Source organism: Trichechus manatus, unplaced genomic scaffold (genome assembly GCF_000243295.1).
Source record: "Trichechus manatus latirostris isolate Lorelei unplaced genomic scaffold, TriManLat1.0 scaffold00001, whole genome shotgun sequence".
In the NCBI taxonomy this organism is placed as follows: domain Eukaryota; kingdom Metazoa; phylum Chordata; class Mammalia; order Sirenia; family Trichechidae; genus Trichechus; species Trichechus manatus.
The window spans coordinates 40,333,501-40,359,723 of NW_004443937.1; positions in this window are offsets into that span (position 1 = coordinate 40,333,501).

The following is a 26,223-nucleotide window of genomic DNA, read 5'->3' on the forward strand; positions in this document are numbered from 1 at the left end:
TAACTAGTTGAGATTCCCAAATAATACAAAAGCATTTTCAAGTTACACATAGGATATGAAGTGAAAATGTTCTCGGTGGAAATATTCTCTGATAATACTTACCTAGCTCAGAGGGTGCTGGGAAGCTCCATTAACACCAGCTGAACACTTTCAGATCTTCAAATAAAAGGACTATAGAAATGCAAAGTATTATTATTATAGCTCTGAAATGTTTCACACCTAGGGATGAGAAAACCCCAGGCCAAATTTGACTGCTTCTCTTCTGCCTGATAAACAAGAAATGCCACAAGCGTGGGGCTGAGTTGGGTGGGGGGGGGACAAAAATCAAACAGAACAAAGACATCAAATTTCCTCTTTTACTTGGGCTTTGTATTCCCCTAGATGTCATTTTAGGGAGCTCTGGGGTCGGGGGGGTAGGGGGGAATAGTCCCTTAAAGATCAGGGTTAAGTACAGGGACAATGTTCTTGTTGCTTTTACACCAGGTAAAGCAACAACCAGCTGAGATGAAATGAAATGACCTTGTCCACCTATATGGGGCACCGTTCCTCCCTAAGCACTCGCCAGACTTACAAATGGCCTGATAAATCATTACCTGAATCACCCACCAGTGCACTCTCACCTACCAGGTCAGAAAGTAGCTGCTTTAACCGGCTCCAGGATTTCTACTCAGCTACTGAGAGCCGTACGAGACAGTGGTCTGTCGTGCTGATGGAGGTGGTGATGGGCTTGAGGATGACGGGAATTACGGTAACAATGGGATCTATGACAGCAGCTCCCAAACCTTGCCTGGCCAGTGGAATCACCTGCGGAGCTTTTAAAATACAGATTCCAGGTCTCCAGCTCAGACCCACTGCATCGGAATCTTTGAGGAGAGAACTGAGGTTTTTTGTTTTGTTTTGTTTTAGCCAGTAGAATCACAACTGAAGTGACAGTGTTTGTAAATAATGTCCTGATTAAGAATGCAAGCTTTCCTGACAGACTGGCTGGCGTCTACCGCCTATTCTAATATTTACCAGCTGTGTGACCCTGGGCAAAATACTTAGCCTTAAGCCTCAATACCCACGTCTATAAAATGGAAATAATAATGCAACCCATCGAGATGTTATTACTACCTATCTCATAAAGTAGAGGCCTAGAAAAGTAAACAAAATTCTTAAAAGGAAATGTTACATTAATTCCAAGAAAGACAAAAAGTTATATGTCAAAGAAAGCATAACCAGCCGCAGGGTACTACTTGGCTCAGCAATGGGGAAAAAAATCACAGAATCACGATAATGTAAATTTTATCTGTTGATTTAAACAAACATTGTGATTACAACTATGTGAGGGGCTGTGGGGAGCAGAAGTGGTCAGGGCGGGGAGCGTCAGAGAGCCATGGCTGAAACCGACTATCAGAAAAGAACAGGACGAGCGCGTGATTTAGAAATTGAGAAGAAAACATCAGAAATCTCAGAACTTATAATTGCTGATTCTGGGGAGGGGGTCTGGAGAGAGGTAGAAGGATGGGGGAGGTGTTGCAGTTTATCAACATTTGCTTTTTAGTGCTGTTTTACTTAACAATGTGGATATACTGCTTTGATAAAAATAAAAATGAATTTTGAAAGACAAGTCATAGGATGTACATAACAAGTACAGCGTTGTATTTCTTTATACGACTGGGTTAATATAAAGGTTTTCAGTTGACCAAAAGCTTGCTTTTTTAAAAAACTGATATAATTCCTCCAACTGTGCCACCAATATGTCCAGTTTTTGAAAGTATACCATAAATTCTTACTATGTCCCTGGGACATTACATATAAATCCTCCAAAGACGTTTGTTGGATTGAATTGAGAATGTGATGGCAGAAAAAAACATATAAAGAGAGAAGTTCCCTTGCACAACCAAGGTCCTGACAGGAAGCAGATGGCGCCTTCACCTGGGGTAACCGAGGTGAATTCAGGGAAGGGCGTGGGCAGGGCTGTGGTGGTTGTGTGCTATCCCGTTGATTCCGCTCATTGTACCAACCTTTCTGTTAGCAGCCAAGCTCTTAACCATCACGCCACCAGGGCTCCCAGCAGGCAGAGTTAAAGAAAACCAACGGGGGATGGCCCAGTGCCATGGGGCTACCCCACACGGGAGCTGCAGAAAGACCCCCAGCAAGAACTGTGGCCTTCCTTAGAGGACTACAGCCTCTGCCAACCCACAGTGCTACAGGCAGAAGGCAAGGGAATAATATTCCAACCTCTCAAGCTCAGATCTTTGCCCGGTGCCTTACAGCCAGAAGCCAGAGAGCAAGGGTGCCCAGGGAATGCTGACAGTGGAGGGCAGCATCCTGCGGCACAGAGTTGTTTCCGGGAGAAGGGAGTGGAGGCACAAACGGAGAACACCCAGCACAAGTTCTAGGCAGCTTTTCTTTTTTTTAATTTACCTCCCTTTCTTACTCAGCCTCATAAAGCAAGCCCCCAATTTTTTAACCTGTTTAATAAATATGACACAACAATAATAATAAAACTCTGATGTTATGCAACACTTTATAATTTATGAAGCATTTGCATATACACTATCTCTATGTGGGAAACCCTGGTGGCGCAGTGGTTAAGAGCTCAGCTGCTAACCAAAAGGTGGGCAGTTTGAATCCACAAGGTGCTCCTTGGAAACTGTACGGGACAGCTCTACTCTGTCCCGTAGGGTCGCTATGAGTCGGACTCGACTCAACGACAATGGGTTTGGTGTTTTGGATTTTTATGTCATCCTAAAAACAGCCCTACAGCAGTAGACAGGGCAAGGGTTATCCTGGTTTTACAGGTGTGGTATCTGAGGCCTTAAGAGAAGTTAGGTATCCTGCCCAGGGTCATACAGCCAGCAACCCACAGAGCCCAGACCAGAAAGCAGGCTTCCTAACACTTCCATTAAGGCTCTTTCCGCCATACGGTACTGTCGTGCTATGTATTCACAGGAGTGCAAAACTGAAGTCCCTGTGAAAAAATCATTAACCAGCTTTGTTCTAGGCACTGCGCAGAACACAGAAGCAGTCAGCAAATGAGACACGAGGGGAAAGAGAGAAAACTTGCCCATTCCATTCTCGGGAAAGCACAAGCAATTCCAGAGACTGAAGTAATTGAGTTTTCAATCACATTTTACACATCATTGAAAAGAAGGCGTTCAGTAGGGCAAGAAAAGTGTTCAGAAGAGGAAAAAAATGTCAGGGAAAAGTAGAAAAATATTTAAAGTGTATACCTGGTTTGTCTGGGGATGCTGTGGTGAGTAGAAGGGAAGCATAGTTCCTTCACTATCCCCAGGCCACAAAGAGATGAAATCGGGAGGGATGACCTCTCTGCTTCCCTTCTCACTTCCGACCCCACCTCCACATACACACACATTCTTTGAGAGCTTACAGAAGCAGCCAAGAATGACCTTCTTTTACCAAAAATAGGAATACTCTGGAGTCTAGCAAATAGCCCATTTTTGAGAGACAATTTGAGAACTCTGCACTTTTTGTAATCTACTGCAAAACATTCAGCTACTCATAGACGATGACAGAAAGTAATCAATGTTATTTTCATTGTAAACCTCTGAATACACCTCATTCATCTCAAATCTAGCTCCCTAACGTGTAAGTCACTCTATCAGGTAGGGTTCTGTGGTTGGAGGCAACAAAAACCAACTGGCTAATTTAAGAAGGAAATGTATTGGAAAGACAAGGCGAGCTCAGAAAATCCACCGCAGGTTAGAAAGTAAGGCCTGGAAACCATCAGTAGTCCAGACTGACCTGGAAGGTAGGAAATAATAACTGCTACAGTGGTCTCATAGCAGTATTCTCTGATCAGGATGCCCACCTGGGAGAAAGCAGAACCCTTTAGCTCAATATTCAAATCCCAAAGGAGCATGGACTTGCCCAAGCTTGCAGCCCTTCAAGCATCCCTGGGCTGGGGAAGGTAGGGGCCCTGAAGTGTTCTCTAAAGTTCTAGCTGCCAAAGGGGGCTTCCTTCAAAACTTCCTTAAGAATCGAACTAGCAGCAGATCACTAATTTAAGACTACATTAGTCAGTCAATGACCACACGCAGCCAAAGAAAGTACTTTCCCTGATGCCTCCAACACTTCAGCTTGACCGCTTCTCACTCCCAGAGGTCTCACATATCATATTACCTGAAAGTTCCCTTTTCGTTTGATTCCCAAGGACAAAGCAGAATTTACCCTTCCTTGGTAACAACATGCTCAGCTTCGAAACATTATCTTGAAGATTCTAAGAAGAATATACTTCTCAAAATATCTAATTAATCACCTCATAAGGATGTTACTGTTGATGCTGATGGTGACGATGCTGACAGTAATATTAACAAGCGCAGGAGCACAACCATCTACTGAGCACTTACTTACCGTGGGGCCAGGAGCTCTTTTAGGTTCTTGACACATAATAACTCATTTAATCCCCACAACAACCCCAAAACAAATATTCAAAACAGGTGTTCTCATAGCCCACATTTTCATGATTCAAAAGGAGTTTTCTCTAATTTCCCTGCAAAATTCTTCTTCACCCTCAAAATAAAGATTGAAAATTCAGCACCAGAAGTAGATTCGTTACCAGGTTAGGAATACCTTAACATATAAAGTCAACCAAAATGCCTTTTCAACTTTCGCTTAAGTGGTCACAGTCATGATCGCCGCAATAAAAATGAACCACAAAAACCCCAAAATTGTCAAAAACATAACTGAGGATGAAAGCAAATCTAAACTTACGGCACGTTTCACCCTGGCCACCGAAGACTCTTGATGAAACTGCAGCCCTGTAATTCCCCAGAGTGAATTCTTTAAATTAAAATAGTTCAGGCAGAACAGAAATTAAACCATGAATCAAAGAACAATGCTGTACAACCGAGTTGCTTATAAATATACCCAGCAAAAAGGAAACAATTACACTTTTCCGTGTAAAAACCCACTCTTTTGTAATGTTTCACAGGAGGTTGAATGGGTTCTTTTCTCATTCTTTCCAGCTTGGAAGTTCATTTCCTGTAACTCAGTTAGGGTCCACAGTGACTGGGTCGGATGAAACTAACCACACCAAACTGGCTGGCTTTTTCCCTTTTTACAAAACTAGCTCTTCCACGCAACAGCACAGCTGACTTTCACAATAAATTTCATCCAACCCAGTTGAAATGCCACTCTGCATTTGACTTTAAATCCCTTATCTGGCCAGCTGGTTTTATTGAACTACTGACCAGAAGTGGCACAAGTGCACTCTTTTTCCATCTAGCATTAATCTCAGTAAACTTAGCTCCATTGGAATGTCTGAACTACTGAGAAGAAAGCAGAGGTCAACAAGCACGCGATCGCATTTGGCCACCCTCAGCACATCGATTTAGTTCCTCCTGCTCCCTGCTATTGCTCAGCACTTCTGCCTACGAAAGAGGACAAGCAGGTGGTTACGGAAGTTGTCCTGTCAGCTATAGCTTTAATCCAAGTGTTTAAATCTCTGAATAAAAGAAAAATCAATGTTGTAAAGGCAATGTTTGTCAAGGCCATGTAATAAATACACTTACCTTTACAGACTGCTCTCACTGGATTTCCCTTCTTTGCTGAGCTTCAAAGCTACAAAGAGATAAAAATGAAAGAATTGAGCTGTCTGTGAGTAAAACACCAAACATTTTCTCTCCATGTCTATAAGCGGAATTTCCATATGTCATGATACTTACTGCTAGCCATTGATTTAAGCATTGGGAAAACTTGTGACCCACACCTCCGACACGAGGGGCCAATGAAAGAGACAGTCATCAACTGAAAGGGGTGCCCACATCTACCCAGGATTGAATCAGCAAACCTGGCCAAATCTAAAGACAAATCTTTTGGGGTGTGAACTCCTCAACAGAATGGAAACAACTTACAAAGTGCAGAGATGAAAATCGAATTAAACCTTAGCATGACACATTCCATCTGACCAGGCATTTCATTTTCTTACTTCTTCTAGCGTTATCTGTCTTGCACATTCTATTCCCTGAAAAAGTTTTATCTCGGGGAGCCTGTTCCATTTATATGAAGTATCTGGTCCTCCCAATCCAAACCTTACCACTTACCTCCATAAGTGTACATGTGCATGCTTACAGATACACTCCTTCTTTCTCTAGGCAGAGTGCAGCCTTCCCTCAACAGAAACTCACAAAAGAGAGGAAGAAGCAACTTGACATTTCCAATCAAACCTTGACTTTTTAAATTCCGCTCATGATGACCAAAACATACTTACTATGCAGTGATCACACACAAGTCAATATGACAGGAGATCTGGAAAATTAGAATTCTTAAGGAATAGCAATATTTTAAGGTTTCAAGGGACTAGTTAATCTAACCTTAATCATATGGTGACTCTACAGTAAAAAAAAAAAAAAAAAAAAATCGGAATATATGTCTTTTCTCATTCATGGCGAGTTCCTAGCCTTCCCTCGAGACAGAGTGGTTGGAAATGTTCACGATTTTCCCATGGTTCTCTCTTTCTCTCTCTTTTTCCTTCTATGCCCTAAGTGATTGTTTTAGCCCTCATTGGGCTTTTTCACTCCATATCTTCCAACCCACCAAAGAACCCATTGCCACTATTGAGTAACTGCCAAAGAACAAGGCCAGACTTATAAGATATGACAAAAATCTTGGAATATTGCTGTAGAAGATAAGCCCCCTTGGTGAGATAGCATCAAAAATTCTCCTTCTCCCTTTGTTATGTGGATTGCAAGAGGGTCAGGAGAGGCATAATTTGGGGAAGAGTAGATAAAATATTATATATTATACTGCATACTGTAAAATCTAAGAGATGTATGGTTCTGGCAGTAAGGAGATTACTTCACATTACTTCAATCACTGTCCCACTTCAAACACAGTGATTAAAAAAGAAATACAGCCAAGCCCAAAAGAACGGGAGAAGTCCTATATGAAGAGATAATGAATGTATGTTTACCAGAATGAAAGACATAAGTCCTCTTGATAAAGCACGCCAGGACGTCGACAAGATTAATAAAAGCAAAGTCACGCTTAGGTACATCAGAGTGAAGCTATAAAACACCAGAGATTGAAAGAAAGTCTTAAAATCAACCAGATAAAAAAAATAGATTCCCTGCAAAAGAACTCGTCACTAGCAGAAATAAAAGCAAAATAGTAATGACAAAACATGTTCAAAGTACTAAGGAAAAAAAGTTTCACTAAAGTTCTATACCCATGCTAAACCTATCATTCAAGAGTGACAAAAAATACTGACATTTTTACAGAAAAAAAAAAAGGAATGTTTACTATTCACAGCAGTTTACTCTCCCTGAAAGAAATACTGAAGGGTATACTTGAATAAGAAGGAAATAATCCCAGAAGGAAGGAGCGGGGAACAAGAAGCAATGGTGAACAAAGAAATTAGCAAGCATGATGATGAATCTTGTAATTTTAATAATAAGTAAGGAGTAGTTAGTAATAATTACTAAGGCCTGATTGTAAAAAACCAATAACGACCAATGTTTAGGGTTTGCAAGTAAGGTGAAACTGAAGTGGTTGACAAGAATCATATGGAATAAGGGAGGGGGGGTGAATTGTTTAAAAGGAAAACAGACATACTGAATAACTTGCTAAGGACAACCAGCATTTCTTCCCTACGGATATAACCAAAGAGACCCTTAAATGTGTGTTCACAGAGATGTGTACAAGAATGCTTTGCAGCAGCATTGCCTGAAAAGCGAAAAAAACTAGAAACAACCCAAACATCCATCAACAGTAAAATGAATAAACACATTTTTATAGATTCTTACAATGGAATATTATACAGCATTGAAATAATCAATAAGCCAGTCACACACATCAACATGGGTACCTCTCAAAAATATGACATAGAACAAAAAAAGCAAGTCACAGAAGACTATATGTAATACTATTCCATTTATATGAAGTTCAAAAGACAAAAATTAGTACTACCTTCTTTTGGACTATAACACATAGGTGGAGAAAGCTATACAAAAAAGGAAGGGAATGGGTTACAGGTAATTCAGGCTAATATATACCTTGAGGATGGGGAAGGAGATGCAATAGAGAAGAAGCGTATACAAGGGGGATTCTGGAGAAAGGTAATGCTTTATTTCTTGAATGGGGAAGATGCATCTGGATGTTAATTTTTTTATTTTCTTTAAACTATACATATACACCTTCAAAAATTATTTTGTATGTATACTCTATTCCACAACTTTAAAACCTTTGAGAGTAAAAACAAAATGAATAGAAAAAGAATGTGTAAATTTCCAAACGAGTGGCGGTAACAAAATGAAATAAAGGAAACTCAGTTAATTCTATAGAAGAATAGAACGGGAAAAAAGAAAAAATAAAAATAAAGGAAAGCACAGTAAATAGAAAACACCAAAAAATATTGGAAACAGATCCAAATATGTCAGTAGTCATAGTATATGGATTAAATGCATCTATTAAAAAAAATTTTACAGAATGTATTTTTTTAAAAATCTTGTTATGTGATGTTTATATATAAAAAGCACATCTAAAATACACTGATTTGAAAGTAAAGGTATGGAAAACTACACACCAAACAAATAGTAACCAAAAGAAAGCTGGTGGAAATAAGTTAATATTAGGTAAAATAGACTAACAATGATAGGACAATAAAACCAAAACCAAACTCGTTGCTGTTGAGTTGATTCCAACTCATAGGGGCCCTACAGGACAGAGTAAAACTGCCCTATAGAGTTTTCCAGGAGCAGCTGGCAGATTTAAACTGCCGAGCTTTGGGTAAGTAGCCACAGTCTGCCATGTCTCTTAACCACTGCGCCACCATGGCTCCAATAGGACAATAGCTATTTGAATTAGTTATCTCCCCACATGTCTGTCATTTCGGTGTACTGTGGTGGCTCACGTGTTGCTGTGATGCCAGAAGCTATGCCACTGGTATTTCAAATACCAGCAGATCACCCATGGTGGACAGGTTTAGCTGAGCTTCCAAACTAAGACAGACTAGGAAGGAGAACCTGGAAGTATACTTCTGAAAAAATTATCCAGTGAAAACTTTATGAATAGCAGCAGAACACTGTCCGATACAATGCCAGAAGATAAGCACTTCAGGTAGGAAGGCACTCAAAATAAGACTGGGGAACACCTGACTCCTCAAAGTAGAGTCAATCTTAATGACGTAGATGGAGTCAAGCTTTCAGGACCTTCACTTGCTGATGTGGCACGATTCAAAATGAGAAGAAACTGCTGCAAACATCCATTAATAATCGGAACGTGGAATGTACAACATATGAATCTAGGAAAACTGGAAGCCATCAAAAATGAAATGGACACATAAAGATAAATATCTGAAATGGACTGGTATTGGCCATTTTGAGTCAGACAATCATATCGTCTACTATGCCAGGAACGACAAATTGAAGAGGAATGGCATCATATTCATTGTCAAAAAGAACATTTCAAGATCTATCCTGAAGTATAACACTGTCAGTGATAGGATAATATCCATACGCCTACAAGGAAGACGAGTTAATATGATAATACGACTATTATTCAAATACATGCACAAATCAAAAATGCCAAAGATGAGGAAACTGAAGATTTTTATCAACGTCTGCAGTGTGAAATTGATCAAACATGCAATCAAGATGCATTGATAATTAACTGGTGATTGAAATGCAAAAGTTGGAAACAAAGAAGAAGGACTGGTAATTGGAAAATATGGCCTTGGTGATAGAAATGACGCCAGAGATCTCACGACAGAATTTTGCAAGACCAAGGACTTCTTCATTGCAAATACCTTTTTTCAACAACATGAATGGTGACTATACACATGGACCTCACCAGATGGAATACACAGGAATCAAATAAACTACATCTGTGGGAAGAGACGATGGAAAAGCTCAATATCATCAGTCATAACAAGGCCAGGGACCAACTGTGGAACAAACTATCAATTGTTCATATGTAAGTTCAAGTTGAATCTCAAGAAAATTAGAACAAATCCACAAGAGCCAAAGAACGACCTTGAGTATATTCTACCTGAATTTAAAGTCCATCTCAAGAAGAGATTTGATGCATTGAACACTAATGACTGAATATCAGACAAGTTGTAGAATGACATCAAGGACATCATACACAAAGAAAGCAAGAGGTCACTGAAAAGATAGGCAAGAAAGAAAAGACTGAAATAGAGGTACAAAGAGACTTTGAAACTTGCTCTTTAATGATGAGTAGTTAAAGCAAAAGGAAGAAACGATGAAGTCAGAGAGCTGAACAGAAGATCTCACAGGGCAGCTCGAGAAGATAAAGTATTATAATGAAATGTGCAACAACTTGGAGGTAAAAAAACAAAAGAGAAGAACACACTCAGCATTTCTCAAGCTGAAACAATTGAAGAGAAAATTCAAGCCTCAAGTTTCAATATTGAAGGATTCTATGGGAAAATATTAAACGACACAGAAAGCATCAAAAGAAGATGGAAGGAATACACAGAGTCATTGTACCAAAAATAATTGGTCAATGTTCAACCATTTCAAGAGATAGTATATGATCAAGAATTGATGGTACTGAAGGAAGAAGTCCAAGCTGCACTGAAGGCATTGTCGAAAAATAAGACTCTAGGTATTCAAAGAATACCAATTGAAATGTTTCAACAAACGGATGCAGCGCTGGAAGTACTCACTTGTCAAGAAATTTGGAATACAGCTACTTGGCCAACCGAGTGGAAGAGATCCACATTTGTGCCCATTCCAAAGAAAGCTGATCCAACAGAAGGAGGAAATTATGGAACAATATCACTGATATCACATACAAGTAAAATTTTGCTGAAGATCATTCAAAAGTAGTTGCAGCAGAACATCGACAGGGAACTGCCAGAAATTCAAGCCGGATTCAGAAGACAACATGGAATGAGGGATATCATTGCTGATGTCAGATGGATCTTGGCTGAAAGCAGAGAATACCAGGAAGATGTTTACCTGTGTTTTATTTACTATGCAAAGACATTTGACTGTCTGGATCATAACAAATTATGGATAACATTATGAAGAATGGGAATTCCGGAACACTTAATTGTGCTTTTGCAGAACCTGTACATAGACCAAAGGGCAGTCATTCGAACAGAACAAGAGGACACTGAGTGGTTTAAAATCAGGAAAGGTGTGCGTCAGGGTTGTATTCCTTCACCATTCTTATTCAGTCTGTATGTCGAGCACATGATCTGAGAAGGAGGACTATATGAAGAAGAATGCAGCACCAGGACTGGAGGAAAACTCCTTAACATCCTGTGATATGCAGATGACACAACCTTCCTTGCTGAAACTGAAGAGAACTTGAAGTACTTACTGATGAAGATCAAAGATTACGGATTATACCTCAACCTAAAGAAAACAAAAATCCTCACAACTGGACCAATAAGCAACATCATGATAAACAGAGAAAATACTGAAGTTATCCACGATTTCATTTTACTTGGATCCACAATCAATGCCCATGGAAACAGTAGTCAAGAAATCAAACAATGCATTGCATTGGGCGAATCTGCTGCAAAAGACCTCTTTAAAGTGTTAAAAAGCAAAGATATCACTTTAAAAACTAAGGTGCACCTGACCCAAGCCATGGTGTTTTCAATTGCCTCATATGTATGCAAAAGCTGAGCAATGAATACAGAAGACCAGAGAAGAATTGACGCCTTTAAATTATGGTGTTGGCAAAGAATACTGACTATATCATGGACCGCCAGAAAAACGAACATATCTGCCTTGGAAGAAGTACAATCAGAATGCTCCTTAGAAGCGAGGATGGCAAGACATCATCTCACACAGTTTGGACATGTTATCAGGAGGGAGCGGTCCCTGGGGAAGGACATCATGCTTGGTAAAGTGGAGAGTCAGCAAAAAAGAGGAAGACCCTTGACAAGATGGACTGACACAGTGGCTTCAACAATGGGCTCAAGCATAACTACAATTGTGAGGATAGTACTGGACCAGGCTGTGTTTCATTCTGTTGTACACAGGGTCACTATGAGTCAGAACTGACTTGATCGCACCCAAAAACAACAATTAGTTATCTATTGCTACATAAAAAATTGCCTAAAACTTAGTGGCTCTAAACATAATAATTTATTCATCTCTCATGTGGATCAGGAATTCAGACAGGGTATTGTGGAATGTCATTTCTGTATGCTACTAATTTTGAAGCCTCAGCTGAAATACTTCGAAGTTAGGGCTAGAATTATTTGAAGAGTCATTCCCTCACATATCTGCCAAAAGTTGTTGAGTGTCAACTGAGACCTTAGCTGGGACTCTCAGCTGAAAGACCTATATGTGACCTTTCTATGTGGCTTGAGTTTCTTCACAACAGGTTGGCTGGGTTCCAAAGGCAAGAGTCCCAAAAGAGAGCTAAGCAGAAGCTGTATCCTTTTATGACCTAGCCTCACAGGCTATATACCACCACTTACACTGTAGACCATTGGTCACAAACCCTCGCCCAGATCTGGGGAAGAAAACAAAAATCCCACCTCTCAGGGGAAGGAGTGTCCATCTCACTGTGAGAAGAGCATGTGGGACTGGATATATGCAGGTGCAACCACCCTTAGAAAATTCAATCTGCCACAGCATTCTTCACAAGCACACATAGAATGTCCACAAAAACTAATGGCATAGTGGGCCACAAAGGTAATCTCAACAAATACCAAAATATAGGTATCAATCAGACTAAATTCCCTAATTCTCTGATTACAATGCAATAAAGTTGGAAATCAATTATGAAACAAGATTTTTTTAAAATATGTTTGAAAATTATAATCTTTATGACAGGTTTCCTTTTTGAGTTGGAGTTGAACAAGGACATTGACTGAATCCTACTGCATAGGGACCACATCTGGAGTTAAAGAAGATCACTAGTTTGCTTGTGGGCATACTGAATTTGAGGTGCCTGAGAGACATTTAAAAGAAGATGTCCAGGTAGGTAGCTGGGTATATAGGTCTGTAGTTCAGACGTGAGGTCTGGGAGTGATGAGTTATCTGTAAGTAGGTAGTAACTGCAGTTGTGAGTGTGGATGTGACTTCCAGGAGACAGTATAGAGTAGGAAGAAAAGAGAACCTAGAACTGATCCTTGAGAAAGTTCCACATTTACTTCTGTGTTGAGGGGGATGAATCCTACATACGAGACAGAAGAGTTTTCAAAGAGGTAGGACAAAAACCCTAAATGTCACAGAAAAGGAAAGTAAGATACGCACTAAAAATATTCAACAGGAAGATCACTGAAGAACTCAAGAACTATTTTGTGGACTGATGGAGACAGAACTCAGTTTGTAGTTGGTTAAGAAATAAGTGTAAACAATTAAAATGGAGATGATGAGTAAGGACAGCTCTGAGATAAGTTTGGCTGTGAAGAGGAGGAAAGAGAGTAGCAACTGGAGAATGACAAAGGACTGAAAGAGGATTTGTATAGTTTTTAAACAGAAAAAACCTGAACGCGTCAAGATGATGGGAAGATCCATTTGAGACAAAAGGCTGAATGTAGAAGAGTGAAACAGGGTAACCAGTTCTGAAGGTTCTCAAAAAGGTTGGAAGAGACAAGTGGTAGGACTGGTCTTATATAGAGCTTTAGTCTCACTCACCACGATCATCCAATGCCTTGTGATAAGCACTCTTACTACTGTCTTAAATTATTACGTTCTCATGTGTTTTTTTTTTTTTAAATTGTGCTTTAAGTGAAAGTTTACAGTTCAAGTTAGTTTCTCATACAAAAATTTATACACACATTGTTATATGACCCTAGTTGCTCTCCCTATACTGTGACAGCACACTCCTCCTTTCCACCCCGGATTTCCCGTGTCCATTCAATCAGCTCCTGTCCCTGTTTGCCATCTCATCTCGCCTCTGGACAGAAGCTGCCCGTTTAGTCTCACGTATCTACTTGAGCTAAGAAGCACTCTCTTTACAAGTATCATTTTATGTCTTACATTTCAGTCTAATCTATGTCTGAAGAGTTGGCTTCGGGAATGGTTTCAATTCTCGGCTAACAGAGAGTCCAGGGGCCATGTCTTCCGGGGTCCCTCCAGTCTCACTCAGACCATTAAGTCTGGTCTTTTTACTAGAATTTGAGTTCTGCACCCCACTTTTCTCCTGCTCCATCAGGGACTCTCTGTTGTATTCCATGTCAGGGTGGTCATGGGTGGTAGCTGGGCATCATCTAGTTCTTCTGGTCTCAGGCTGATGGAGTCATCGGTTTATGTGGCCCTTTCTGTCTCTTGGGTTAATATTTTCCTTGTGTCTTTGGTGTTCTTGGCTCTCCTTTGCTCCAGGTGGGTTGGGACCAATTGCATCTTAGATGGATGCTCACTAGCTTTTAAGACCCCAGACGCCACTCACCAAAGTAGGATGCAGAACATTTTCTTAATAAACTTTGTTACGCCAATTGACCTAGATGTCCCCTAAAAGCATGGTCCTCAGACCCCCACCCTGCTACTCTGTCCCTCAAAGTGTTTTGTTGTACTTAGGAAACTTCTTAGCTTTTTGTTTAGTCCAGTTGTGCTGACTTCCCCTGTATTGTGTGTTGTCCTTCCCTTTACCTAAGATAATTCTTACCTATTATCTAGTTAGTGAATACCCCTCTCCCTCCCTCCCCACCCTCGTAACCATCAAAGAATGTTTTCTTCTGTGTTCAAACCTTTTCTTGAGTTCTTATAATAGTGGTCTCATACAATATTTGTCCTTTTGCGACTGACTAATTTCACTCAGCATAATGCCTTCCAAATTCATCCATGTTATGAGATGGTCTGTGGATTCATCCTTGTTCTTTATTGTTGTGTAGTATTCCATTGTGTGAATATACCATAATTTGTTTATCCATTCATCCGTTGATGGGCACCTAGGTTGTTTCCATCTTTTTGCTATCATGAACAGTGCTGCAATAAGCATGGGTGTGAATATATCTATTTGTGTGATGGGTCTTATTTCTCTAGGATATATTCCAAGAAGCGGGATAGCTGGATCATATGGTACTTCTATTTCTAGCTTTTTAAGGAATCACCAAATAGATTTCCAAACTGGTTGTACCATTTTGCATTCCCACTAGCAGTGTAAAAGTGTTCTAGTCTCTCTACAACCTCTCCAACATTTATTATTTTGTGTTTTCTGGATTAATGCTAGCTTTTGTTGGGGTGAGATGGTATCTCACTGTAGGTTTGACTTGCATTTCTCTAATGGCTAATGATTGTGAGCATTTCCTTATGTATCTGGTAGCTGCCTGAATGTCTTCTTTGGTGAAATGCCTGTTCATATATCTTTTGCCCATTTTTTCATTGGGTTATTTCTCTTTTTGTTTTTGAGTTTTTGCAGTATTCTGCAGCTTTTAGAGATTAGATGCTGATTGGATTTGTTGTAGCCAAACATTTTTTTCCAGTCTATAGGTTGTCTTTTTACTCCTTTGGTGAAATCTTTTGATGAGCATAAGTGTTTGATTTTTAGGAGCTCCCAGTTATCTAGTTTCTCTTCTGGTGTTTGTGCATTGTTTGTAATGTTTTGTATTCTTTTTATGCCATGTATTAGGGCTCCTAGCTCGTGTGTTTTTTTTAAATCACCTTAATTAATGTCTAAACTCTTTAAAACCTATGACTTTTGCTGTTCAAACCCACCTCACCCTGCCCATACAACTCCAGCCCCATATTCTATCCCAGAATCCAAGGGTCATTCAATAAACACTTGTTAAATAAACAAGTACAAGAAAATTCTACAATCTTTGTATACATCTTTGGTGCCTGAAAATTTGTGCCTATGTGCATGACAAATTATTCAATGTCAGAGCAGGCCAGGACCAGAAAATTCTTGTTCCAGCATCCAAAACACAAATTTCTGGACAAAAGTCAGGAATAGCCTCTCAAACTAGCCCTCTATTTCCCATGTTTCCTTTGACCTGAAACTCTAAGGACTTAGACTTCTACAAGACATGAAAACATTTTCACCTACACCTGGAATATGTTACACCACTTCCCACTTTCTTCATGCCTAACTCATCCACATTTTGCTTTACAGCAGATAAACTCTATACTTCACATGACTTCCTGCAGGACATAAATTAGATTGAAATGAATCCAGATAGGCTTGGGCTTCAGCTGCTTCTAAAAGACATAAACATGGAAGTAGAATAGTAATGTCAATAACATGCTGCTTTATCTTGGTGGGTTTTCAGAGGATTTGTTGTTGTTGTTGCCACCAAGTCAGCACCGATTCATAGTGACCTTACATATAACAGAATGAAATGCTACCTGGTCCTGTGCCATCTTCATGACCATTGGTATGTTTGAGACTTGAAGCACTTACTGATGAAGCTCAAAGACTACAGCCTTCAGTATAGATTATGTCCAACCATGAAGAAAACAGGGTTTCAAACGGGTTCAGAAGGATTCAGTAATTGCCTACCTAAACGAGGGCAATGTACATGTTACACAGCAACCAAATCTGTTGCCCTTCAGATTTGGACCTGAGATGGATCTTGGCTGAAAACTGAGAATATCAGAAAGATGTTTACCTGTGTTTATTGACTATGCAAAGGCATTCAACTGTGTGGATCATAACGAATTATGGATAACATTGCCAAGAATGGGAATTCCAGAACACTTAATTGTGCTCATGAGGAACCTGTACATAGACCAACAGGCAGTTGTTCAAACCGAACAAGGTATACTACATGGTTTACAGTCAGGAAAGATGTGCGCCAGGATTGTATCCTTTCACTATAGTTAATCAATCTGTATGCTGAGCAAATAATCTGAGAAGCTGGACTACAGAAGAAGAACAGGTCATCAGGATTAGAGGATGACTCATTAACAACCTGTGATATGCAGATGACACAACCATGCTTGCAGAAAGAGAGACTTGAAGCACTTACTGATGAAGATCAAAGACCACAGCCTTCAGTATAGACTACACCTCATCATAAAGAAAACAAAAATTCTCACAACTGGACCAATAAGCAACATCATGATAAACAGAGAAAATATTGAAGTTGTCCAAGATTTCATTTTACTTGGATCCACAATCAGTGCCCATGGAAGCAGCAGTCCAGAACTCAAATGACCCATTGCATTGGGCAAATCCTGCAAAAGACCTCTTTAAAGCGTTAAAAAGCGAAGACGTCACTTTAAGGACTAAGGTGCATTTGACCCAAGCCATCTTGTTTTCAATTGCCTCATATGCATTCAAAAGCTGGGCAATGAATAAGGAAGAACAAAGAAGAATTGATGCCTTTGAATTGTGGTGTTGGCAAAGAATATTGACTATACCATGGACTGCCAGAAGAACAAACAAATCTGTCTTGGAAGAAAAACAGCCAGAATGCTCCTTAGAAGTGAGGATGGTGAGACTTCTTCTCACTTTCTTTGGACATGGTACCAGGAAGGACCAGTCCCTGGAGAAGGACATCACTCTTGTAAAGTAGATAGTCAGTGAAAAAGAGGAAGACCCTAAACCAGATGGAATGACACAGTGGCTTCAACAATGGGCTCAAGTAGAACAAGGATTGTGAGGATGGCACAAGACCGGGCAGTGTTTCGTTTCATTGTGCACGGTGTGGCTATGATTTGGAAACAGCTCAACGGCACCTAACAACAACAGGAAACAAACAGTGGTGTCTCCCATTCTAAGATGGTGGCCAAATGCACCACTTTGAATGTGTGTCATGTCACTCTCCACAGTCCTGCCAATAATCTAATCTCCTGCATCAAGCTCCTGAAACCTTCGGGATCCATCCGAGAGATTGGATTTTTGGCAGGACTGTGGAGGGCAGCACACATTCAAAGCGGCACCATTGTTTTTTTCCCACTCGGGTCAAAATCCAAAGGGCAACAGATTTGGTTGCTATGTAATGTATACATTGCCCTCCTTGACATCGGCAATTACTGAATCGTTCCAAACCAGTCTGAAGCCCTGGAAGAAAATTAAAATCCTCACAATTGGACTAATACACAACATCATGATAAATAAAGTAAAACTGAAGTCATCAACAATTTCATTCTACTTGGATCAACAATCAACATTGATGGAAGTATCAGTCAAGAATCAAAAGATGTATTGCATTGGGCAAATCTGCAAAAAAAAAAAAAAAAAAAACTCCTTAAAGTATTTTGGAGGATAGCCTCCTAGAAAATCTTTACGGCCCTAGGCCCATCAATCTAGCCCCCAGCCTCTTTAAAAATACTGGTCTGAGTTAAACCAACATCTTCCCCAAACATAAAAGACACTTTGATTGTGATTCACCTTCTCCCAACTGAAGCCTTTCTCTAGAAACCACACACCTGCCCCTGACTTAGGGCAACCCTCAACAGAACTGAGGGATTTTCCTCCACTGTTGCACTCAGCAGTCCCCATCTGACTTGACTGCACCTTAAGGGATTGGCTATTGACCTTTAAGTCCTTAACGATTATCTACATACCTAGGAAAGAAGTCTGTTCACTAAGTACAAGAATGAAGACACTGAATAAATTCAGCTCTCGTTTTCGCTTTTACGCTACATTCAGTGAGCTGTTACGGCAGACAAATTATTGCAACATTCATTTAAATGATAGCCAATTTTCAACTAACTGAAGATTCTTAAACCTTTTTCTAAAACCTTTTTCTACATACCAGTGAAAACAGGCAGCTGGAAAACACAGTCCAAATAAACTACCTGATGATGAATGTTTTAAATACATGGAATTCTTTGAGAATTTGCATACTGATTTAAACCCTCAAAAGAAACACTAGCAAAGACCCCCAAAACCTAACAGTTCTAAAATATATTTCAATTTATGTATATGTACTTCTTACATAGCAGTTTTAGAATTTGTGAAACTCTGATATATTTAGGGTTCAGTGGTGATCAGAATTAATTCTTAGTATTGTCATTCACCTTAACAATTGATCACTGTTGTCAAAATGTAGGTGAAAGTCTTTCCACTAAGCCAAAAGTTCCATGAAAATACAGATCATGTCTATCTTGTTCCATACAAAATCTACAGCCCCTAAGACAGCGTCTGGCACATAGCATAGACTCAATAAAATTTTCTATATAAAGGAATAATATAAACTTTCATTAATATTAAATTGAAAGCAGATTGAGAATACTTAAGCTGAGGTTAGCTTTGGTGTGGTTTCATTTTTATTTTTTTTCTTTTTTCTTAATTTGTACTCTAGGCTTTCAAAAGATAAACAGATCTCTCTTTACTGAAGCCTGCACCTCTAGGCCTGACACACACACACACACACACAGACACACAGACACACACACACACACAAACACACACGCACACACACAACACACCACCCCCTTGCCACACCTGTTCAATGCTGTCATATTTACCAGACATTGGAAAAGTAAATTTACCAAGTAGCATAAGCTCTGAGAAAAATCGTTAGGTGACATCCGAGGAGCAGAATACCAATCAGCCAACAATCAGCATCCGCATATTCATAGAGTTACAAAAATCCAATTCCATGAAATCTTGGGGAGCACGACCCTGGCTGGGTCAGTGCCCTGCTCCGGGGAGTCAGTGGCTTTATCTGACCACCTAGACAGGGGGGACACTGACAATGTGACATCTGCCCAGGCATTCCCTAACATGGCCCCAGCATGTTTTCTCAGAATGGGATGACATTTCAAGTTTAAGCTCTGCTCCCAACAGCACAGCCCCCCGCCCCAACTCTAATAACCTGAGTTTCAGGAAAAGAGATTCCTCTTAGAGAAACTGAGGTTATGTGGACGCAATCCTAAAATAATCCATTTTCAAAGACCGTCTAACCAGATATCCGGTGTTTAACCTCATTCATTACCTTTCCATCACTACGTAAATATCAGGCAGCCTTCGCCTAAAAAACAGCTCTCCTTGGAGCAAAATCCTATTCCTGGAGCACCCACTCTGAATACTTTTCAGTGGATGCTGAAACCAGTTACAAAGCTGTGCTACCAAGAGGCATGGAGAGTTGCCGTCGGGGCACAGTGTCCTCGCTAAACTCCTGCTGCCTGGAACGGCTGTCCACATGCAAGTCAGTCCAAGGACGCAGGCCGCCGCTTCTCCTGCTGCTGCTAGCCTAGCTAAGGTCACCTTGGCTGCATGGCTGCCCCATCCTAAAGGAAGGAAACAGAGGTCGGACCACACCAACTCCCACCTTGGTGTCTGCAGCTGCCAACTCTAACCCACGTGTGTTTGGCAAAGCAACCGTAAGAGGAGATGGGGATAAGGAGCCCAACCTCCAGCCAGTCTGACCCAGCCCTCCGGGTAAACGCTCTGCCTCCACACAGGGCCTGTGTGCCTGCTCTGAATCTGCTCCCACCCTGAGCCAAGGGTGCCTGGCTGAGTTCTGCGCTCCTCCTGGCTCCGGACCCAATGCTCCCATGTCCCGGCTACATCACTTCAGAGAGGGGGCCTGGTTGTGCCCTCCTTTGAACTCTCCATCTGGAAGATTCTCTGGCCTCCTTCCCTCTCATTTTTAATCTGACAGACACTGCTGGACAGGGAAACTCAGAGCGGACCAAAGCTCACCTTCCCTTCCCCATTTCTCGGCTGGCATAATCGCAGGGGCAGAACAAGGTTGGCATGAACCAGGATGCCAGGAATTAAATGAGGGTCCCTGATCACTGGACCACATTAGTCCTGCCTTCCAAAGTCTTAATTAGTCTCCTCTGCCTGGCACACCCACTTGCCTGTGCAGCCCAGTGAGGTTCCCGGTAAGATGCCATGCTCACAGCAAGCATTCAACAAAATATTGGTTGAGAATGGCAGTCACAAATGCCTGCTGGTTCATGGCTTTGCAGCAACGGTCAGTTTTGAGGTCTGGGCACCAGCGGCAAGAGTTCTGCTCCCCTTTCTAGTGCAGACAGCTGTAGCAGCCTTATTCTGAGTAGATATCTAGCCACCAGCTCAACTTGGAAGCAAAATGATCTTAACATACAGTGGCAGACTTGACAGACAGGCTGCCGAGCCTGGGAACCAAAACAAAGGATGAAAAGAAAAAGAAAGGAAGGGATGACAGCAAATGGAAGACAGGAAAATGAACACCACAGAGAAATGAGGACGTTTATGGGACTAGATATCTCAATTCTAAAACTCTGAAATGAGCTTTGGACATAACAACAAGCTCCAGGGCAGAAGCAACGGGGGAAAATCACAGAAAGAGGATGGGGCAGCATCTGTCAGGAATTTTGATGCTGGGATAGACTCAGAGTTAGCAGCTGAATAGTTTCGACAGTAATATCCAAGAGGTTTCAAAAGACAGTGAGTCTTAATTCTGCACTGTTTTGCACTTCTTGAACTACAGTGACACACCCAAATCTGCTGTTTTTCTAAGAGGACAATGGAAACTCTGAATAGATTTTTTTTTTTCCCTCTGCATTCATTATCTCTGGCCCTTATCCACAGGCCTACTGCAGACTAAATTGGATTTTGGATCACTGGTACTGAGGCGCTGCAATTAATTAACAATAGAAACATAATATTTATATACAGGCCTAACAACATCTGACATTTAAACTATTCTACCAGTCGGGCAAATTCCATTGGACGAATTTTCATTGTAATGAACATGACAGGCCACAGTTTACGTGATAGGCTAAGAAGCAGAACAGAGCTGATCTCCTTGGCGTGTGCTTTCAAGGCCTGGCCATGCTGCAGGGGAAACAAGCTGGGGAGCTGTCAGAATAACAGAAATACCAGATCCCCAGCTCCACCCCGACAGACCAAGGACACAATGTCCCCTCGTCCCACAATAAGGATTCTTGTATGAAACCGTCATCGCTGTTTGCTGTGCAAGCTCGGAATTAAACACCTACTGCCTCTTATGATCCGCTGGGTAGTTTTTCTATCTTTGGGCTGCTGACATTTTCTTCAGGGTACTAAAATCCCTCAGTCCTTCCCAATTAAAAAGTGATAAACGTTTTGCAAGGCATCCAGTAACATACAAAGTACACAAGAGGTGGAATCCATCAGCTTTTTCAGTTGGCACATGACTGGCCTTCCACGTTTTGCCAGACGGTGTATCTCAGTAAGTCCCCAATCCCTGACTCAAGTGAGGGGCATTGTCAATGCAACGCTGAAGCAAAAACTGTGTGTAAATGCTGTCTTATTTTGCGCTGTGCTAACACCATGGGCTGAATATGTTTTCTTGCTGAAAGTTTCAAAGCTAAAGAGTTTTCATTTTACTGTGACTCATTAATTCGAGTCAACAGAAGACAGTACAGCTAAGGGGAAAAAGCCCATCCCCGTAAGAACCACGTGAATTTGCTAGAAACCAGTGTCAAAGGCCTGATCTTTCTCTCAGCCTGACTTACTATTGCCCCTCAGAGCTACTTGGCTAAAGAACACTGAGATAGTATGTGTTATGGATTGAACTGTGTCCCCAGAAAATACGTGTTGTAAATCCTAACCCCTATACCTGTGATTATAATCCCATTTGGGAACGGGTTTTGCTTATTATGTTAATAAGGCAGTGTTAGTGTAGAGTGTGTCTTAAATCAATCTCTTCTGAGATACAAAAGAGCAGATTAAGCAAGCAAGCACAGAGGGGAAAATACAAGCCACATGATCACCACGGAACCTAGGAACAGAAGCTGAGAAGAGACAAGGAACTTCCCCCAGAGGCAACAGACCTATGTACAACAGAACGGAACACTGCCTGGCCCTGCGCCATCCTCACAATCGTTGCTATGTTGAGCCTATTGTTGCAGCCCCTGTGTCAATCCATCTCACTGAGGGTATTCGTTCTCACTGACCTTCTACTTTACCAATCATAATGTCCTTCTCCAGAGACTAGTCCCTCCTGGTAACATGTCCAAAGTACATGAGACGAAGTCTCAACATCCTCACTTCTAAGGAGCATTCTGACTGTACTTCTTCTATGACTGAGTGTTTGTTCTTCTGGCAGGCCATGGCGTAGTGAATATTCTTCGCCAACACCACAATTCAGAGGCATCAATTTCTCTCTCGTCTTCCTTATTCATTGTTCAGCTTTCGCATGCACATGAGGCGAATGAAAACACCATGGCTTGGGTCCGGTGCATCTTAGTCCTCAGAGAGACATCGTTGCTTTTTAACACTTTAAAGAGGTCTTTTGCAGCAGATTGAAGCAATACATGGTTTGATTTCTTGACTGCTGCTTCCATGGGCGTTGATTGTGGATCAAAGTAAAATGAAATCCTTGACAACTTCAATAGTTTTCTGTTTATCATGATGTTCATCTGACAAAGTAACTTAATACACACGGCAAAAAGATAAAGTCAGCCAAAAAGTAACAGTGAATTATTGATAGGATCCCTTCTTCCAAAATGCTCCTTATCTTTATCTTAGCTTTTAAATCAATTAAAAAAAATTTTTTAACTGAAATAAAGTTCCATTTTAAAAGTAATACTTCTATGGGTTATGGATTTGGTTAATGGGTTCCAATCTTAGCAACTGAAATAGCCATCTTCATGGTGATTCATCTTCAAGCTATGGCTTTGAACAGACCATATTTGATAACTGTGCTCCATGTTACTTTTAGATACAGCCATGATGCCAGAACATTAAGTACTGAAAGCATGATGACATTTCCACTATTATAATCTAATTTAGAATCAGTGAGTTTTCAGCCAAATCAATGACATGTACATATAGAATGTGGACACACACATACATACTGTAATAATTGTTACAGGTTTGAAGGTTTCACATGCAATATACCTCATGTACAACACTATAAGGTAACTATTATCACAAGCTCTATTACACATGAAAGGGCAGTTAGAGTTAACCTCCCAAGCCCCTACCAGGAGGTGAAGTCCCTTGCCCAAGGACACAGGCAGGTAAGTGGCAGAGGTAAATTCCAAATCCTAGCCTGCCTCTCTTCAGAGCCTACGTTCAACACAACACAGTGGCATATGACGGCATCCACAAGAGAGACAGCATGAGGAAATTGGTTCCTCTTGGCAACAGTCAAAATATCTTTTAAATATCAGGTATAAAACATTTTCAGACCAACAGATGCTTATTTAATTTTGAAAAATCAATTTTTATGGAGTTGCTTTGAGAAGTAGTTTCATATGTTTGTTAATGCTTGGTTAACTTCTTGAAAAAGTAGAGGCCTTATGGAGAAAAAGATTTTATATCTTGAAGTGGTGGGGGGAAACAAAACCCTAACCGAACCGAACTGAAAATGTTTGACAGAACACACATGAATAGAATCTGTAACTTAAACATGTCTTGGCAGGAGGCATGTCCTAACCTGCTCATACCAAATTCAGAGCACAAAAGACTGAACATGCTTATTGTTATAAACAAAGGCATTGGTTTAAATAAAGTTCCATCAAAGCTTAATAACCAAATTCAAGTGAACACAAAGTAAAGGGTTATATACTTTCTGCAGTTTCAGTAATAGCTAATCTAATAATGGTCAATGGAGGGTTATTGTTGATTCCTTTGCCTCTGTTTCATAAATTAGATAAAGCAACCTGGCAGTTACAGTACTTTAGAGTTTTATTCGACTAAGTGATTTTAAAGCTATCTCAAAATATAACAAAGTCATGACTTGAATGACCGCTGAACTGCACCTGGCTTTCCATCCCCACATTAGTACTTGTGACCAATGTTAAGTAAAAATCTACCTGTTAACTAAAGCGATTATATAAGGCAGGATTTATATCTACAGAATCAAACCATTTAGAAGGCAAAGTGTCATTGATACAGTATTATCTGATATTCTGTTTCACCAGGGCCAAGCTTGTAAAATATAAAACATAAGAGCAGTCAAGTGTTATTTATTTCTTTTGATCCTAAACTCGGGAATAGTACAATTTCTCTGCTTAATGATTTTTCATAGCACATTTTTAGCTTTTCTACTACAGTTTATTGATCTAGAATACTAAACAGTTTTCTTCGCTGGCTGAAGAATACACAAAGCCCGTGCCCAGGGTCCCGTGGGATGCACCTCCAAAGACAATGCCAGAGACATCTCATGAGGCAGCTGAGGGGTGGTAACACAAACCACGGCATTTGCCTTACAGACAGAACATGCTGGTCGAGTCTCACCTTCTGATAGCAGGAAACACTTCCAGAGCCTTAGCACCTGGAGATGAGGCTCAACACCTGCAGTTCTGAGAGCTGATGAGTTGCCCTTCACAAAGGCAGTCTATTTTCCTGCGTTTTTCCCCTCGCACCCTGATATGGTTACTTTCAATTACCCTGATAGCCTAGGAAGAAAAATATCCCTCTCTCCATATTTCATTCACATAATAAGGATCTGCAAGCTGTTCTGTATGACAGATGAGGACTGTGTGCTGAAGCAACTTGTTCCGCCTGTCAGCCTTCAAGAACCCACAGCAATGAGATACAATCGTGATGACATTACTGGAGAAGTGGGTCAAATACATGGTCACTTGAAAACAGAATGTCAACCATTCTTTCTACTTCAGTGATTTGATGCAGTGCTACTCAAAAAAATAGAAAGGGGAAGGAGAGGAGTTCACTGCCATTAGCTTTGCGTATACACATACATACATACGCTCCAAACACCAATTCAAGGATTGTTGAATTATTGTTCCCATAAATCTCTAAACGATTTTTCCAGCTTCCGGTCAATCAGTCAACAAAAGTTTATTAAAGCATCTTCAAGCATCTACTGTGAGCCAGACACTGAACTAGGTACTAGTGGCAGAGTGCTGAAAACAGACACAACCCTAGCCTCACAGAGTTTACAGTCAGGAATAAAGGAAAAACATTAACCAGCAATTGAGATTAATGCAGTGAAGGCTGCGAGAAAATGAAGTACAAGACACTAAGGGAGATCACGACGTAAGAGCTGACCACATCTTACAGTTCTGGAAAAATTTCCCCATGGAAGAGACGGTTCAGCTAAGGCTTCAACTATAATTACAGTTAGCCAGTTAAGAGGTGAGGGGAAAGAATTCCAAGCAGAAGGCCTTGCTCCTGAAATGTTTGCTTTCAAAGAAATGGTTAGGACAATAGCCTCCAGATGCAGTAGAAAATATAATGGAGTAAATGAGGCCACCGAGCTCACTGCTAGGAGTTACTATCTTTTCCTTATTTTAACCTCCAGTTTAAGAAATTAATTAATTTTTCAAGAATTTTAGTGATATTTCTAGGACTCTGTCACATCTTGCCACAGAAGGACGAAAGTTAATCATAACCACATCTTCCTGCTGATCTAAATATTAAGGTCGATTCTACTTAAAAAAATCTTATTTATCGTGAATGTAGTGATTAAAACCCATGGGTTATTTTAAAAAAAGTGTTTTGACA